Below are 17830 nucleotides of genomic sequence, written 5' to 3'. Positions count from 1 at the left end.
CTCCCAGCCTGATGGTTGGCTGCCTCTGATCGCAGGTCTGACAATTGGCACCTCCAAGAAGGTGGAAAACCAAAGAGAACATCCTCTTGGGATAAGAGCCAAGCTCTCAGAACAAACAAATATTATAGAAAGAGAACCTCACCTAGTTTTATTGGTAACTTGGCAAAATTTGTTTAATTGGACTCTGGTTTAGTGAGAACCACAAATTTAAGCTTATAGGTCCTATACCTGTGTTCTCCCCTGTGATTGTCCTTCATAGGACACTTTTAGACGACACTACGCAAAACAGAGAGCAAAATGGATTGGAAAAGAATGACCTGATTCCACCAAGGATGCCAAACAAATGGGGACCAATAACAAAACCGAGAACAAATAGCTGAGGAATTCAACACAGAGAGGGTGGAGTCCAGCCCCAGGGCTGAATTGCAGTGTTGGTGAGCACTTGACAAGCCACATGTGGCTCCTGTGGGTATCGAGCCTGGTTGAAGGCTGGGGTCTGCAGTCGTAAGCAATGCGGAATGTCTTGGTGGGACCTTTAGGAAAACTATGGAAATAAATGAAGACCACCAAATGAGAACAAACAGAAGCTTTTTATTTAGAGATTGTGTTTGGCAGAAACTCAAAGGCAAGCAGGGGACTAGGAAAGCTTTATAATGAAAAAGAGGGAAGCCTTCACTCATGCTCTGATTGGAGGCTGTTGGCAGGGGGAAGCTGGAGGTAGGTTAACTAGGAGAAGAGCAGCCTATGTGATTGGTTTGGGAGCATATTTGGCATTCTCTACTTAGTCTTAATTGGAAACAGGGACAAAAAAAATAAGGCAGCTGGTAGCCACTGGCCAAGTCCACTGAGGGCTGATTGCTGCAGAAGATGTGGTCTGTCTTCCTGAGCTGGTTGCTGGAGAGGTCTTGGGTCAGAGTCCTGTTGCCACATATGGTCTGGCTGCTGTCCATTTGTGTATTCAGTCTCTCAGGGGCTCAACTCTACTAGCCCCTTCTGCATTCAGGGTCCACTTCAAATGCTCTTTTGCTTCCATTTTCTCATCACCCTTCCACATTTCTGAAAGGACCAAGAAACGATTTAGTCCTGGATCCTTGGGAGAACGAAGTAGTGTCTTTCCAGGGTACTCACATTGCTTCCAAATTATTCTCTTCCTCTCCTGGAAGAGAGAGTGCTCCTTTTTTTCCTCTCTTCCTACAGAGTAGAAACTTCCCCTACATTATATCCTCCTTTCCCTCACCCTTACTTAGGTTTTTATGTTCCACGTAAAATCCACTTTTCTGTCTCCTGGAGCCAGAAGCCTCTTGGCTCTTTCTTAAAGGTGGTGGTGCTGGTGGAGGGGGGGATTGCTGAGTGGAGGAATATCCTCAATGAACTGGTAATATCATTGCAAAGAGCATAGAGATTCTTCACTTCTTGAAGGAACTTTAAAATACATGAAAATTCAGGTCACCTGATGAAAAAATATCAGTATGAATATTCAGCACATGCGAAAGCCTCTGAACATCTTTGAATTGTAAATGGTGGTGTAAATTTTCTCTGGCATCTTCATTCATTCAGTACGTATTCATTCAGCACTTCCTTTGTGCTAGGCTCTGTCCAAGGCACTTGGAGATACCTGTGAACAAAACAAAGAACTCTGCCCTCCCATAGCTTATGTTCCAGTGGGGGAAGACAAACAATAAATAGGAAACAGAATAAGAGAGTTAATAGTGTGTTAAAGGGTGACAAATGCTATGGAATAACGAAAATGCAGAGCAGGGTAGGGAGGATCAGGCAGAGGGAAACAGGGCAGCCTCATCTATTTCCTTTTCCTTGGTGATGCCTGACTTTGCCATGTCAATAGCAACGTTATTGCTAAGCCTCAGTGAATAAGATCAAGATAATTAAACCAAGCCCCAAGGTTTGAGGATTGTTATGAAGGAGATGCACACTCACACACAGGGCCTAAGTTTCTGGGTATTACTGCTAATTTTATTAATCCTTAGCACAGCTGCAGTCTGAGTCGGCTGCCAAGGATTTGAACTGGTTTGGGATTCAGAGAAGCAGTGTATCTGATTTGGCTATAGAGGTTATTACCAAGTCTGGGCTTTATTGTAGGAACCCGATTTATAGTAAGAAAAATCGTAACAGGAGAGAGTCACAAATCAAGACTCTGTAAGTCAGTATGTCACCTATATGCCCTATAAAATAATACCGTTATTATCATCATCTCTCAGCAGCATCAGGATCCCTTATTAGATGCCCTAGTCAGTGTAATGACAAAGTTTCTATTATTACATCTACATTGTCCTTCCAAGATAGAATCCACTTTATTGCAGAAAGCAGCAAAGCTTTTTAAAAGCTGTTATTTTGTAGGAAACAAATAGCTGTATAATAAAATATTAATTCTTCTAAAAAAATGGAAATAGTTCTAAAAAATAGAAAAATACTGTAGATACTAGAAACAATAAATTCTTTTATCTGCATTTCTATTTCTATTTAGTCCAGTATGATCTGTTTCATAATTTGAGATACACATTTGGTCATATGTCTTTTATTTTTCTAATTCATCACTGCTGAAGAGCAGAAAATCCAGGATTTCCATGTTGAAGTTTTCCCCTGCCTTGAGTTGTCCAAAGACATGAGTGTTTACTTAATCCAGTGAGGTCCATCTTGTTTCCTCATTCAACAAGCAAACTAGATGTGTGTCGTGGTCCTCTCCTCTTCTGCTGTCTCATGGTAGGGCTGTGTGTGAATTGGCTTGTACAAGTTTTTGTGTGAATGTAAGTTTTCATTTCTCTAGGATAAATGCCCAAAGTGGAATTGCTGGGTTGTATGGTAGGTCTGATTTTCGTTTAAAAAAACCTAGCCAAACTATTTTCCAGAGTGGTTGCACCATTTTACATTCCCACCAGCACTGCATAAGTGATACTGTTTCTCTGTCTTTTCCCCAGCATTTGGTGTTTTTTATCTTACCCGTTCTGACAGGTATGTAGTGATATCTCATTATAGTTCTAATTTACATTTTCCTAATAATGTTGAGCATCTTTTCCCGTGCTTATTTGCCAGCTGTATATACTCTTTGGTGAAATATCTCTTGACGTCTTTTGTCCATTTTCTAATTGGATTGTTTGGGGGGTTATACTGTTGAATGTTGAGAGTTCTTTATATATTCTAGATACAAGTCCTTCATTGGATGTTATTTGAAAATATATTACCCAATATATCATTTGTCTTTCCATCCTCTTAATAGGGTCATTCACAGAACAAATGTTTTCAAAAATTTTGATGAGGTCCAATTTTTCAATTTTTCCTTTTACCCATTTACTTTTCATTTAACACATAATTATTGGCTGTCTACAATTTATCAAGATAATGTTCCAGGTGCCCATAGGAAACAAGGATGTGATGTGGTCCCAATTTCAACACATTTCCAGTCTAGCTGGGAAGACTGGAGATGTACCCAAATATTACATAAGAAGTGCTAAGTGGCATGGAAGAGGGAGAGATACATTTTTTTAAAAATCAGATATTATGTTTCAGCTGATAGGGAAGTAGTGGGTGAAGGTCTCACGACTTCTATGCCAGAGAATGCCACAAAATGGCATAGAAATTTCCCTTATAAGTCCATTTTTCAGGTTAAAAATTGTAATTTTTAGATAACATATATTAAATCTCATTATGTGCAAAGCAATTGCACATGCATTGTATCAATTAATAACAATCTTGTATCAATTAATAACAATAAAGGGCAATGGAGAGGATTACACCATATTTTACATGTAGGGAATCTGGGATTCAACAAAGTTAAGTAACTTGCCCAAGGTCACACAGACAGGAAATGGTAAGGTCAGACTGGCACCCCAGTCTTGTGATTAATGCTCTTTTAATTCTACCCAGAATCCTCCTGAGACATGTCCTTTTCCTGCCAGTATAAATTCCTCAATCTTATGGCTAAGAAACAGACTGTCTGAGTCACATTTTAAAAGAAAACACAAGGGACTTCCCTGGTGGTCCAGTTGGTAAGATTCTGTGCTCCCAATGCATGGGGCCCGGGTCTGATCCCTGGTCAGGGAACTAGATCCTGCATGCATGCCGCAACTAAGAGTTCGAATGCCTCAACTAAAGATCCCGCATTCTACCACTAAGACCCAGCACAGCCTAAATAAATAAATAATTTAAATAAAATAAAAGAAGACACGATACATTTCCTTGGTGCACAAAAGTCAATGAGCTCTTCTTGATAAAGGAAGGATCCATTAAAACTCTTACAGTGGTCAAGATCACGCAGAAAATGGAAAAGCAAGCACAGTCTGTGAGTCATGAGGGGCCAAAGAAGGGGTAGATATTGCTGGAACTCAGTAAAATTTTGCTGGATGACAGCTCAGGATGGAGTAATCGTGGAGGGAACATTTTAGGTCATATTGTTGTCAGCTCATTGTTACCCAAATCAGCTTCAAGTGCAAAACTTTTCATGGGGAATGTTTAAAAAAATGAATAATAACTCCGGTGAAGAACAAAAGCCTGTTTCTGACCTAAAGGATGACAGATAGGGAGCTGGGGCTCTTTCTGACTCATAATGTCTCTGGATTTCCATCTGTACTTTCTTCCTGTTTTATTTGTGAACTTGCCCAAATCATTGAACTATTCTGTATTTATTTGTCTTTCTTTTAAAATGTTTATAACTTCGGGAAGATGTTAGGACCTTAATTCTGAGTCTGTAAAGAGGTAAATTTATATATTAGGTCAGTTTTGCAAACACCTATATGATGTCAAATAACCTTTGAACCCCGTCCCCATTTTTGTCATGATGCAGCCACTGGCAGGCCGCATGTGGAGAGTAATCCTTTCACATTCTACATGCCAAACTTCACCCTGATGGCCTGGGATCCAGCTGCAAAAGCAAAGGTCTTCACAGTGTCTGGACATGAACGAACACGAGCATTTACATGTGGCTTATTAGCAATGACCAGTCATGAACTACCTGCAAACATTTGGGCAAACTTACTTCCACCACTGTGTCGATCTCACTGACCTTGCAAACAATCAGAATACCCAAGTCTCAGACTGCTCACGGGGTAAAGGATAACTGAAAGAGGGCAAATAAGTCTTCTTGGGCAATTTAATTTGCATGCTGGGAAAGAAAAGACTGCCTCATTCTTGGAACCTAACCACTGAGAAGACAAGCCTGAAGGTGGAGGAGCCACCATGGAGTAAGTCAGCTTAACAATGAAGCCCACAGAGGAAAGCAGAGAGGAGAGGAGGAGCGAGAGAGGAGGGAAGGGGAGGGAGGAAGAAAGACAAGGTGGGGGCTGAGATTCCAGTTCTATTGATACTTCTGATGTCACTTGAGAGCCCCTGAATCCATCTGTGCCTGAAGTTAGACCTACCATTTTGTATAACAAAAGGTAAAAGTAAGAATATTAGAGAAATACATTTAGTTGTAGATTCTCTCTAGGAGGGTACACACGAAGGTGAAAAGCAATGGTTGCCTCCAGAAGAGAAACTGAGAGGCTGGGAGACAAGGGTGGCAGGGAGACTTGCTAACCGTGTATTCATTTGAGCTTTTAAATTTTCGTACCACTGCCAATGTTAATCAAGCACAGACAAATAAAGTTAAAATTGAATGTAAATAAAATAGAAACAAAACACAAACTTTCTTCCACTTTAACCAATTTGTGGATAATAAAATCGCTTTGAGAGGAAACCAGATCTTTAGAGAAATCAACTCTTTACCTTCCAAGTTCCCTTCGTAAATGTTTTTTCGTTTTTGCTTTTTCGTTTTGCCTTTTGCCGACAGATCAGCAAATGAACCGTCCATTTCTACTGCGCAAATTTACACGGCCTCAATCCACGGTCCTGAGAGACGGTTCCCAGGGTTTTAGGAATCACCCACGTAGCTGTATTCCGATGGCGCGACTTCCGTCCTGCAGCGAAAATTGATAATGTGCTTCCACAGCCGAGTTGTTAGGGCTGAGGCAGTCCGTTTTAGAAAGATTCTGGGCCCTGTGTCCTGACGGATGCAAACGCGCAATGAAGCGCTGGCCTGAAGGGGAACCTTTCAACTCCCAGTCCTTCTTCCGGGACCCGGAACTCCAGGCAAGAGCCCGAATGCGGTCCTCACTGGCAGCAATCTTTGGGCGTCCTTGTGACAGCGCGGGCTCACTAGTCCTGCGGTGCGGCAGCGACGGGGGCTTTGGGACACTTGGGAGAGCAGTAGCCTGGAAGATCCAGCTCTCTGAGCCAAGAGCGAAACCAGTCAATGTGTGTTGAACGAAGGAGTGTCGTTAGCACAGTAAATTCAGGAGAGGACGAAAGGAACCCAGACCAGGGGATGGGTCACCACGGTGACTTTAAATAGCCACGCACTATGAAGTGAGGAAGAGCTGTCTTTGGAGACACGCCGGCTTCGGTGAGGCTGGGGAGGGAAGGCGCCCACACTCCGGAAGCCAGGCCGGCCCCGGATTCGGGTTACCAGGCATTCGGCTGTCAGGGAGGGTCCGGGCGCCCGGGGCGCAGGGGCAGGGAAGAAAAACCCTTACTTCAAAGCTGGTAATGACTTGAGGGCTCATCTGGCTACCCTGGAGCCGGGGCCTCGTCACCGCACTGCGCCTCAAGGTAGAGCCGAGCGCCGGGCGCGGGTCTCCGTCCCCGGCGCGCTCAGCCCCAGCCCCGCCCCCTGCCGCGCCGCGCCCCGCCCCTCCCGCGCGGGCCGCCTGCGCGCGGAGGGGAGGGCCTGAGAAGCCCGCCGGGCAGGCGCCCCCGGCCCCAGCACGGGCGCGAGCGCGCGCCCCCCTCCCACCGGGTGCCCGGCACTCGCCCCCGCTCCGGGCGCCTCTGATTGGTCGTCGCCCTGGCCGGCAGGTGTCTGCAGGGGCTGCGTCCACGCTGGCCCTGGCTGCCTGCGGCGCGGGCGCCTCCCTCGCAGCCGCTGCCGCTGTCGCGCTCCCGCCTCCCGCGCCCGCTCTGGGCTCCCGCTGCGGCTACGCTTCTGGCGGCCGAGCCCCCGCAGCGCTGCAGCTCAGATCTGGCGCGCCTACCGCCCCGTGCCCCTGCCTTGCTGCGCGCTGCTTCCTAATCCACGCGGCGCTTTGCGGCGGGTGCCCCAGGCTTCCCGAGGCGCGGTGGCCTGAGAGCGGCCGCCATCGATGACCCCTGCCGCCATCGATGACCCCGGTCACGGACCTGCTCCAGCCCGGCCAGCCCGTGTGAGTACCGTCCCCTCCCCTCCGGCAGCTTTGCGCCACTCTCGCCCGTACGTTGCCGCAACTTCGGGGGTGGGTGTATGGAGGTGTCTCTCGTGTCCCCGTACACCCCGTGCGCGTCCTGAGCCAGGGCCCCGGGGCACTGCCAGTCCGCCTCTGCGGAGGGTCTTGGGGGGGCATCGAACTTGCTAGGGGGTTGTCGCAGAATCGGAACCGCCCCTTTCTCCCGCTGCCGGGGTCCGAGCTCAGCTCTGCGTTTCCTTCGCGGTTTGCGATTCCACTGGCCGCGTAGATCTTGGGCTGCGCTTCACCGCGCACCCACTACGCTCCTGGAGCGCCGGCGGGGCGCCTTAAACCATCAGGTAAGCGCCCGGAGCAACCCAGCGCGACGGACTTGATTCTTTCCCACTCTTAATTTCTGTAAAATGGGACTAATCAGGGACTCGTTCAAGGTCACGGCCGGTGCGCAGGACTAAGAATCGGAGTCGGCAGCTTCTGGCCGGGTTCTAGGACTGCCTGGGGAGGAGCGGCTGTTGCGGGGTGTAAGGTGCTCACTTCAGCTTCATCCTGGTCTCCCCCTTCCTACTCCCTCCGCTCCAACTCCGCTGCTTTTTGGTGAGGTCGGGAGCCGATTCTAAGGTACCCTTCAGAGGTTTGGATGTAGCCGCGGGGTATCTTCGGGGAGCGCGGAGCGGAGCGGTTCCTCATTGGGAACCCGGGGACCTGCAACATTTGCAGCATCCCTTCCATTCCCCGTCACTTAATTTACTTATGTCTCCGCAGGGTAGGGGAGTTTGCTAGGCGCCTGCTCTTGGATCAGTCCTGTTCCGTTTCCTTCTCCCAAATAAGCCCTGTCCCCAAGGATAAGTAAGTATCCGAGAGACTCAGACTGCACACACCACTTTGGGCCCAGGGACTTCCTAAGAGAAGCAGTAAGCTCTGGGCTTGGCTCCTATCTGATCTTAGAAAATGCCTTAAGTCTGGCTTTATTTCTGCCCGCTCCACTCCCGACCCCTTGACCGGGAGGTTTCCCACTTTCCCAGGGGAAGGTGGAATCCAGTCCCAGAATGTGTGTGAATGTCGCCAGACGTCTCATTTACTCCAGATCCTTTGAGGCAGCTCTTGTGGGGCTGTGGGCGGTTCTCAGAGTTTTGGGCTGGGGAGAGGGTCGCCCCTCCTCTTTTGGCATTATCACCCTGCCCCTCCAACTCAGCCTCCCTCGCCCCAACTCAGGGATGAGATGACCACTTAGATAGTTTTGTGATGTCTGACAAACATCTTTGAGCCTCAACTTTTTAAATCTATAAAATGGAATAATCCCTGCTTTTAGTCTTCCGAAGGCAGTTGGGGTTCAGGGTACGTGATAGATGTGAAAGTAGAGGACAATGGTCCAAGAGGATGGGACCTGAGCTGTGGGTGGAAATGGGGGTGATTTAAATATATTTTCACAGCAACTTTGGGACTGTATTTTCAGGTCTAAAAATCCCTCTTTCCAAACAAATTTAGTTTGGTAAGACTTTGAAAATATTATTTTCCATCTTCCTGTTGATGTTCCTTGCCTGCCCATGGGCAGCCCCATCTCTCCTAATTACCCCCACCCCAGCCATCACATCTGTGGTTTGTCTTTGTGGGCTGAAAGCTAGCTGTCTTTATGGGGCTGGGGGCTGTCTCTGTGGAGTTGGGGGTTGTGTCTGGTGGTGGGGCAGTGTGTCTGTGTTTGTGGGGCTTGTCTCTGTGGAGATGGTGTGTATCTCTTTGTGGCAGGTTCTCTCTGTGGCCTAGGTTTTGTGTGTGGAGGAGGAGGGGGAACTGTCTGCTCCAGGATCTGAGAAAGTAAACTGTTAACCACCTTCAGCAATTAAGCTAACGGTGGTATCGACTGTGTCCTGTCTCCTTCCTCCCTGTCTAGAGAGACAGAAGGAGAGCTCATCTGTGGCCATGGCCCTTAGAGCAATTGATACACCGACTGAAATACCTTGTAGAGAAGAACTAGGCATGCCCCTCTTTTTGCCTTCCTGGTTATTATTGTGTTTGTCTCAAAGGCAAGTTAAGGAGGGTTGACTGACTGGTCAGACCTTTGAGTTATAACATCATCCCAGAAAATTGCACAGATCTGAAGTGTGCCCTCAATGGATTTTCACAAACTGAACATACAAGTAACAAGTGGCCAGATTACGACCTAGAATATTCCCAGCCTCCCAATTACCCCCTACAGGCACTATCACACCCCCCCCTCCCCTGAGGGTAACCAACATCCTGTTTAGTTTTGTCAGGTGTGTTTTATTTTTTGTTACTATTATTATTTATCATTTTAGTTTCAAAGCTAAAATGAAACTGCTTGATGTTTTTCACTTTTTTATATATGCAAACCAAAGGTAGTTATACCGAAGCCAGTCCAGAAAGCTAGAAGGAAGAATTTGGTCTTAAGATCTGGCCGGAGTTGTCCAGATCTGGTTGTCCCCCGAAAATCTGATCATCAGTTCTTGCGTGATGTAACAAGCCCAACCCCAGATATAACATTGCTGACATTGGAGGCTGGTCTATTCATAGAGTGTACTTGAATAATGCAAATCTGAAATAGTGTGATAATAAAATATGAATGAAGAAAAGACATGAGTGAATTCTTCATTTGACATATAAAAATAGAAGTATTTTGAATTCCTCAAAGTTAAAAATTGGTAGAGAATCACAGAATTTTAAGGTTGAGCGAATTATGAGCTGTTTGTGCTGTTGCCACATGGTGGCGCCACGTTGGCTGGATAACTGAAATACCCACTATCCTTTCCCAAGTCCTCGGGAAGGAGTCCCAGGAATAAAATTCAACAGCTCAGTATCTCCAAAAGTGATTTCCAAACACTGTGGTTTTTCCAGTGTCTGGGAGGCAGGCCTCCCCTCTGGTGCCTGCTACTAAGTCCATGGATAGAACCCTATCCCAGCTTTTGAGGAGGGTGGCTTGCGGGTTAGAGGCGGGTATACGTTGGAGGTGAATGGAGCTGAGACACCATTGCCTTCTCTTTAATAATATGGAGCTGTGGTATGTCCTTGGGATTCTAAAGAGGTTAACCGAAAAGCTAGCTTAGGTCTGTTATGATCCTTTTGGTCTCATTTTACCCCAGAATCCTTCCAAAGGTGTGAGAGAAGGAATTCTCTTTCCTGAGGCAGGTAGCTCTCTTCACAGAGCACTGTTCATGGTGAACTTGGAAGAATAAATAGACCTGGGTGTAGCCAAACTGTTGCTAGAAGAAATGCCCTGTGTTCCACAGAGAGGGGGCCAAGTCACAGGGGAAACCACCAGGGGTGGGAGTGTTATATCCAGCTGTGGAGAGGGCTAAGCAGACCCATCCCTTCTCCCATCCATCACCTTTTAACTGTCAGTGTGTCTGAGACACTGTTTAGAAGTTTTTATTTGTGTTATGGCTGCCATGCCTTTGATTGCTGAGAGTGTTGAGTGTTTGCATATGCTGGACACTATATATATATATATATATATATATATATATATATATATTCATTTAATGTTCTAAACAGGAGGAGGGTGACTTTCCCATCTTATAGATGAAGGAACTGGGCCTTGACAATTAAGCACTCTAAGTTTACACACTATGTGAGCCAGAGTGAGGACTGAGAGCCAGTCTCTCAGATGGCTTCCCTAGCTGAGTTGTACCCTCTGCAGGGTGCAAGGAGTCTTGCGTAATTCTTTTGTCCTCCCTGAGACCTAGTATAGCACAGTACATGTAGTAGCTACTTGAATCGAAATCTGTGATTGCCATAAATAGAAAATTCTCTGCTGAGCAAGAGGGAAATCCAGACAGTGAAGGATGAGAATTTGGGGTTGAGTCCATGCAGCCTATAACATTGGGGCTGAGTGTATGCCCATCAGAATGTGTAGTCTCATTTTGTGTTTAAAATTTTATGGAAATGGAAATAGAGTCACAGACATAGAACACAAGCTTATGGTTACCAAAGGAGAAAGTGGGCACAGGGGGAGATAAATTAGGAATTTGGGATCAACAGATACACACTACTATATATAAAATAGATAAACAACAAGGATCTACTACTGTATAGCACAGGGAACTATATTCAATATCTTGTAATAACCTATAATGGAAAAGAATCTGAAAAAGAATATATATATGTATGTATAACAGAATCACTCTGTTGTACATCTGAAATGAATACAACATTGTAAATCAACTATACTTCAATAAAAAAAGGAAGATGCTCTCAGAAGAACTTTATGTTTACCTGGAAGATTGGAGGGTGGAAGGGGGAAATGCATAGAGGGCTAATGGTATACACCTTTTAATAAAATGACATGTAAAAGACTAAACAGTAAACAGATACATTATAAAAATTGTTATGTAAATGGAGGCTTGCCACTGATTTTTGTGATTTGCTTTTTTCACGCAACACTGGTTTTTGACATATGTTGATAATTGTAGATCTAGTTGATTCATTTTACTGTAGTCTTTGTTTGTTTAATATTCCAGAGTTAATTCCCCACTGAAGGTCAAAATGACGTTTTTACCTTTTGCTATTACAAAAATATTGCAAGGAATATCCTTGATAGGATCTTGTAGAAATGTATAAGAGTGTGTCTAAGGTATATATCCCCAGAAGTTGAGTAACTGGGTAGTAGGACTTGCATCAACATCTCATGTTTGTAAATTTTGGAGGTTAATCCTTTGTCAGTTGCTTGATTTGCAAATATTTTCTCCCATTCTGAGGGTTGTCTTTTGGTCTTGTTTATGATTTCCTTTGCTGTGCAAAAGCTTTTAAGTTTCATTAGGTCCCATTTGTTTTTATTTCCATTCTCTAGGAGGTGGGTCAAAAAGGATCTTGCTGTGATATATATCATAGACTGTTCTGCCTATGTTTTCCTCTAAGAGTTCTAGTGTCTGGCCTTACATTTAGGTCTTTAATCCATTTTGAGTTTATTTTTGTGTATGGTGTTAGGGAATGTTCTAATTTCATTCTTTTACATGTAGCTTTCCACTTTTCCCAGCACCACTTATTGAAGAGGCTGTCTTTTCTCCATTGTATATTCTTGCCTCCTTTATCAAAGATAAGGTGACCATATGTGCGTGGGTTTATCTCTGGGCTTTCTATCCTGTTCCGTTGATCTATATTTCTGTTTTTGTGCCAGTACCATACTGTCTTGATTACTGTAGCTTTGTAGTATAGTCTGAAGTCCAGGAGCCTGATTCCTCCAGCTCCGTTTTTCTATCTCAAGATTGCTTTGGCTATTCAATATCAAAAAAACAAACAACTCAATCCAAAAATGGGCATAAGACCTAAATAGACATTTCTCCAAAGAAGATATACAGATTGCCAACAAACACATGAAAGAATGCTCAACATCACTAATCATTAGAGAAATGCAAGCCAAAACTACAATGAGGTATCACCTCACACCAGTCAGAATGGCCATCATCAAAATATCTACAAACAATAAATGCTGGAGAGGGTGTGGAGAAAAGGGAACCCTCTTGCACTGTTGGTGGGAATGTAAATTGATACAGCCACTATGGAGAACAGTATGGAGGTTCCTTAAAAAACTAAAAATAGAAATACCATATGACCCAGAAATCCCACTACTGGGCATATACCCTGAGAAAACCATAATTCAAAAAGAGTCATGTACCACAGTGTTCATTGCAGCTCTATTTACAATAGCCAGGACATGGTAGCAACCTAAGTGTCCATCGACAGATGAATGGAAAAAGAAGATGTGGCACATATGTACAAGGGAATATTACTCAGCCATAAAAAGAAATGAAATTGAGTTATTTGTAGTGAGGTGGATGGACCTAGAGTCTGTCATACAGAGTGAAGTAAGTCAGAAAGAAAAAAAATACCGTATTCTAACACATATATATGGAATCTAAAAAAAAAAAGGTTCTGAAGAACCTAGGGCCAGGACAGGAATAAAGACGCAGATGTAGAGAATGGATTTGAGGACATGGGGAGGGGGAAGGGTAAGCTGGGACAAAGTGAGAGAGTGGCATGGACATATATACACTACCAAATGTAATATAGATAGCTAGTGGGAAGCAGCCGCATAGTACAGAGAGATCAGCTCGGTGGTGTGTGACCACCTAGAGGGCTGGGATAGGGAGGCCAAATTTCTCCCAAAGTGGTTATACTCAAACATCCCTAGCAGCGTATATCATAGTATCTCTCACTTTAAGGAAACAATAATACTAGGGAAGGAGGAACAAAGGTGTTAGAGTGAAAAGTACATATGTGTGTTTGTGTATATATAAATATCCTTAAGTTCATTTAGAAAGCTCAGGGTTTTTTTACCTTTTCATTTCGAATCTTGCATCATATGAATGATTAAGTGTATAAATCATAAACATCACGTAAATATTTACTTGGCTTAGGAGAACTGGTAAGAGTTTAAGTAAAGGTGAGCGATTTTATAGTGCCTTTATTCAGGGCAGCCTTCAAGACGGGGTTAGCATATGACAACCAGAAAAGCACCTCTACCCAGCTCTGCGCCTCCCGACCCAGGGCAGGGGTTCTACCCTTAGACAATTGTTCCTTTTTATCATCTTCTCTTTTACAATTTAGAAGACCTTGGTTGGTATAAGTCCAAGGTAATAATGTACCATTAACACCCTCTTGCGAATGACCTTATGTGGTCAATTGCTAGTGATGGTTAAGACCAGAACAGCATGAAACCACCAGAAGGTTATTGGGGAAAAGGCTCAAAGATGGACTTGTTTGGGGACGGGCTGGATTCGTTACTGACAGAAACCTCATTCACTTCAGACTCTGAGAATCAATTCTGCATTTGTGTAAAGAGAGTAAGAAGAGCTTTATGAAACTGCCTAAATGCTGTATGAAAACTGCTTTCAGCATTGTATTCAACCATGTGTTATTTGCCCCCATTACCTTTCCTAAGTTAAATTTTTTGGTGTACATTTATATATTATCAGCTCGGGAAAGAAAACCATTCTGTGGAAAGCCCTTTTTTGGCTATGATTTACGGTGTAATGCCACTGATGTGACAGATATGTGATCTGCAGCTGGGATGCACAAATCCATTCTGTGGGCTGACAGTTTAATCTCTCCGAGCAGACACTTTGGAAAAGAACACAAGACATGAGAGAGAGGAACGGGGGTGCCTACAGGACAGAGGTGCTCATGGCCCCAGGATCTAGTGTGGCTATTTGCCAAAGTCCCCAAATAATCCCATACTGACTCATGGCTCAGAAAACTCATCCTATATGGTTCTCCCATTTTGGTATGAAATGTAACTACCTCAGAGTATACAGGGTCACTTTCTAGGCTTCAAAGCCTGCATATCACTGGAGAAAAGGAAAATGACCCAAGCCCCTTTATGTTATCTTTTTTCTGAAGATAGTCCAGTCTGCATATGCAGTGCTTCCAGCCCCAAACCTCTTCCTAACCTCCTCTTGAAAACCTTTGTCTCAATCATCATTTCACTTTATTTGTGCAGCTCCAGCCTCTGAAAATCTGGCAGGTTCTGTTTTTGTGTTTGTGTTATATAAATGTGGTTTTGTTGTTTTGCTTTCTTTGAAAAACAATTTATTGATCAGTAGGGACTTTGATTTACTAGAATGACATGTAACCAGAATATTCGAGATTAGTCTCTTTCTTTTATGGCTAATTAGAAGAAAAAATTTTAAATGCTGTTTTAATGGAATCCTTGATTAAAATCTATTAGAAATCTGCCAGTGGGTCTTTCAGCTCCACGGTCCACTGAATGTCAGGTGCCTCTCCCAGGACTGCAGATCTTGCAGCCCGGGTGCTTGAATGCCCGCCATCCCCCAACCATCCTCTGTGCTCCCAGATCTGAATCCTTCCTCCCACGGCTTCCAGGTACCTTACGCTTGCTCTTCCCACTGCCACCACCCCTGCTTTCTGCCTCAGTTCCCCTCCCCTCAGCCTGGTGCTGATGGTGGATGCCGAAGTAATGCTGATATTTCCCCTTCTCTTCCATAAATTATCCAAAAGCAACGAAGAGAATGAGAAACAAAAAAAACCAAACACCATTTCTGGCAAATTTAGGAGATGGTTGGAATTGTTTTCCTCAAAAGATGGAAGAGCTGCCAGAAGAAGAGAGATCAAGTGGCGGTGCACGGGGAGAGGCATGGAGATGTGCTCCGCGTGTTGTCAAGAACACTTCTTGGGAAGGCAGGAGCTCTCCTGGGGTACAAAACCCAAGTCCCTTCTATGCCCCAGTGGGATGAGGAAACCTGCAGAGGCGGCCACCGCTTCCCTCCTTAGCTCTTGGTCCATCTCACCAGAGTTGTTACAGGTTCTTTTTAGACTTTCCAGAGAACAACTTTTCACTTTCTCTTCTTGGTTGTGTCATTCTTTTTCATTTTACTTAATCTCTGTTTTCATCCTTATTATTTCCTTCCTTCTACTTTCTTTGGCTTTATTCTTTTTCTCACCTCTTAAATTTACATGATTACTCATTTAATTTCAGCCTTTCTTCTTTCATGTGTATGCTTTTAGTGCAATAACTTTCCCTCCAAGTGTTGCCTTAGCCATATTTGTATTCCACATGTTTTGATATGTAGTGTTTTGTTATTATTCACATGTGAGTTTTTAACATTTTCATGATGATTTCTTCTTTGACTTATGAATTATTTGTAATCTTTTATTTTATTCTTTAATTTCCAGAACCTTTTAGCAATTATTTTTCTATTTTAATTCTATCTTTATTTTAGTTTAATATTTTTAATAATATCTACTTTAATTTTCTATTTACTATTTTAAAATATTTTTTCTATTTTAAATTTTTTTCCATTTTAAATATTTTCTATTTTAATAGTGATTAGAGAATGTGATCTACATGATTCCATTTCTTTGAAATTTGTTGAGACTTGTTTTATGGCCTGGTACATAGTTTTCACAAATGTTCTGTACTTCCTTGAAGTTACTGGTTTGCAGTGATCCATATATGTTCATTAGCTTAAACAAGTTAATTGTGTTATTCAAATCTTCCATCTACCTTCCTCATTTTTTTGAAGTTCAATTAATCAGTTATTGAGGGAGAAATATATACAGGTGCATTTTTCAATTTCATCTTGTGCTTCTTTCAGTTTTTGCTTTGTATATTTTGAAGCTGTATGTTATTAGATGCATTCTAGTTTAATTTTTTCCTGGTTAGTCAAATATATGTCATGATGAAACGACCCCCTTAATCTGTAGCACTGCCCTTGTTTCTAGGTCTGAGAAAGACAAATATCACATGATATCACTTATATGTGGAATCTAAAAAATGAAACAAATGAACTTATTTACAAAACAGAAATAGACTCATAGACATGGAAAGCAAACTTATGGTTACCAATGGGGATAGTTGTAGGGGGGATAAATTAGGAATTTGGGATTAATGGATACACACTACCATATATAAAATAGACAGATAAACAACAAGGATCTACTGTACAGCCCAGGGAGCTATATTCAATATCGTGTAATAAACCAGAACCTGAAAAAGAATGTATGTGTGTGTGTGTGTGTATGTGTGTGTAACTGAATCACTTTGCTGTTCACCTGAAACACTGTAAATCAACTATACTTCAATAAAAAATAAAAATAAATAAGTTAAAAAATAGATCTGTTTCGGATAGAGCTATACCAATTTTTTTTGCTTAGTACTTGCCTGTCTTATTTTCTTATCCTTTCACCATCAACAATTCTGTATATTTTTATTCCACTTGTGAAACTGTTGTAAAGAGAATAAATTTGCTTTATTTTTTCCAACCTGTAAGTTTTAATGTGAAAGTTATGTTCATTTATAGTGCTACTATTAATATATTTGGATTTATTTTATCATTTTACTTTCTTCTCTTTCTTTGTCCCACTTTTAATATACTTACTCTAATTTCTTTTTGTATTAATTTAGATTCTCTCTCCTACCCCACATTACATGTCCCTCCTCCACTTATTCAAAAGCCTTACACTCCATTTCTATTTTCTTGTGTTTATTATATGGTTATTTTAGCACACATATTTACCTTAACAAAATCCAAACTGAATCAATCATTCCTGTCCTCCTGAGCAATTCAAGGACTTTATACTTAACTCTGATCACCCCTCTACCCAATTTATATGTTAACATTGTCTGGTGTTTTAGTCAGACTTTTTAAAACCCCATCTATTTATTTTTTTCCACATAGTAAGCAATTTGTTGACAGTATGATTCCACTGTCTTCCAATTTCCATTGTTTCATTTAAAGAATTTATCTAACAATCTGATTGTTGTTCTTTTGTAGTAATCTGTCTTTTCATTCTGGCTGATTTGAGTTTCTTTTCTGTGTATTTGTTATTCTGAGTTTCACTACAATGTATGTAGAAATGGGCTTCTTTTTAATCATCCCCCTCAGGATTCCCTGGACTTTTTAAATGTGAGAATTGATGTCTAATCGGTGTTCTGGAAAATTCTCAGCCATTATTTCTTTGAATATTGCTTTTCCTTATTCTCTACTCCTGAAACTCTGAGCAGATATGTGGGACCTTCCTTCTATATCATCTGTGTTTTTAACCTCTCTTCCATGTTTTACTTCCTTTCTCAGTACTGCATTCGGCTTCTTATTTCAGCCCTGTCTACCAATTCACTAATTCTTTTCTCTGCTGTGTCTATTCTGTCTTTTAAA

General features: G+C 42.7%; 1 protein-coding gene and 1 long non-coding RNA gene across 3 annotated transcripts in view; one reads left to right on the top strand and one right to left on the bottom strand.

The window, feature by feature from the left end:
* LOC132432214 (uncharacterized) overlaps positions 1–6628 on the bottom strand; it is a 41101-nt gene extending 34473 nt beyond the window's left edge. The window contains exon 1 of the long non-coding RNA XR_009520862.1: positions 5716–6628. This is a non-coding gene — a long non-coding RNA (uncharacterized lncRNA). The remainder of the gene's footprint in view (positions 1–5715) is intronic.
* A 93-nt stretch (positions 6629–6721) lies between these two features.
* MYRIP (myosin VIIA and Rab interacting protein) overlaps positions 6722–17830 on the top strand; it is a 217716-nt gene continuing 206607 nt past the window's right edge. For both annotated transcript variants that reach the window (XM_060022307.1, XM_060022306.1), the window contains exon 1: positions 6722–7187. The gene's annotated coding sequence lies outside the window, so the exon portion shown is untranslated. The remainder of the gene's footprint in view (positions 7188–17830) is intronic.

The sequence above is a fragment of the Delphinus delphis genome, chromosome 10, assembly GCF_949987515.2.
Source record: "Delphinus delphis chromosome 10, mDelDel1.2, whole genome shotgun sequence".
Lineage (NCBI taxonomy): Eukaryota > Metazoa > Chordata > Mammalia > Artiodactyla > Delphinidae > Delphinus > Delphinus delphis.
The sequence above is the reverse complement of the archived record's forward strand: the minus strand, read 5'-3'. Positions and strand labels throughout refer to the sequence as shown.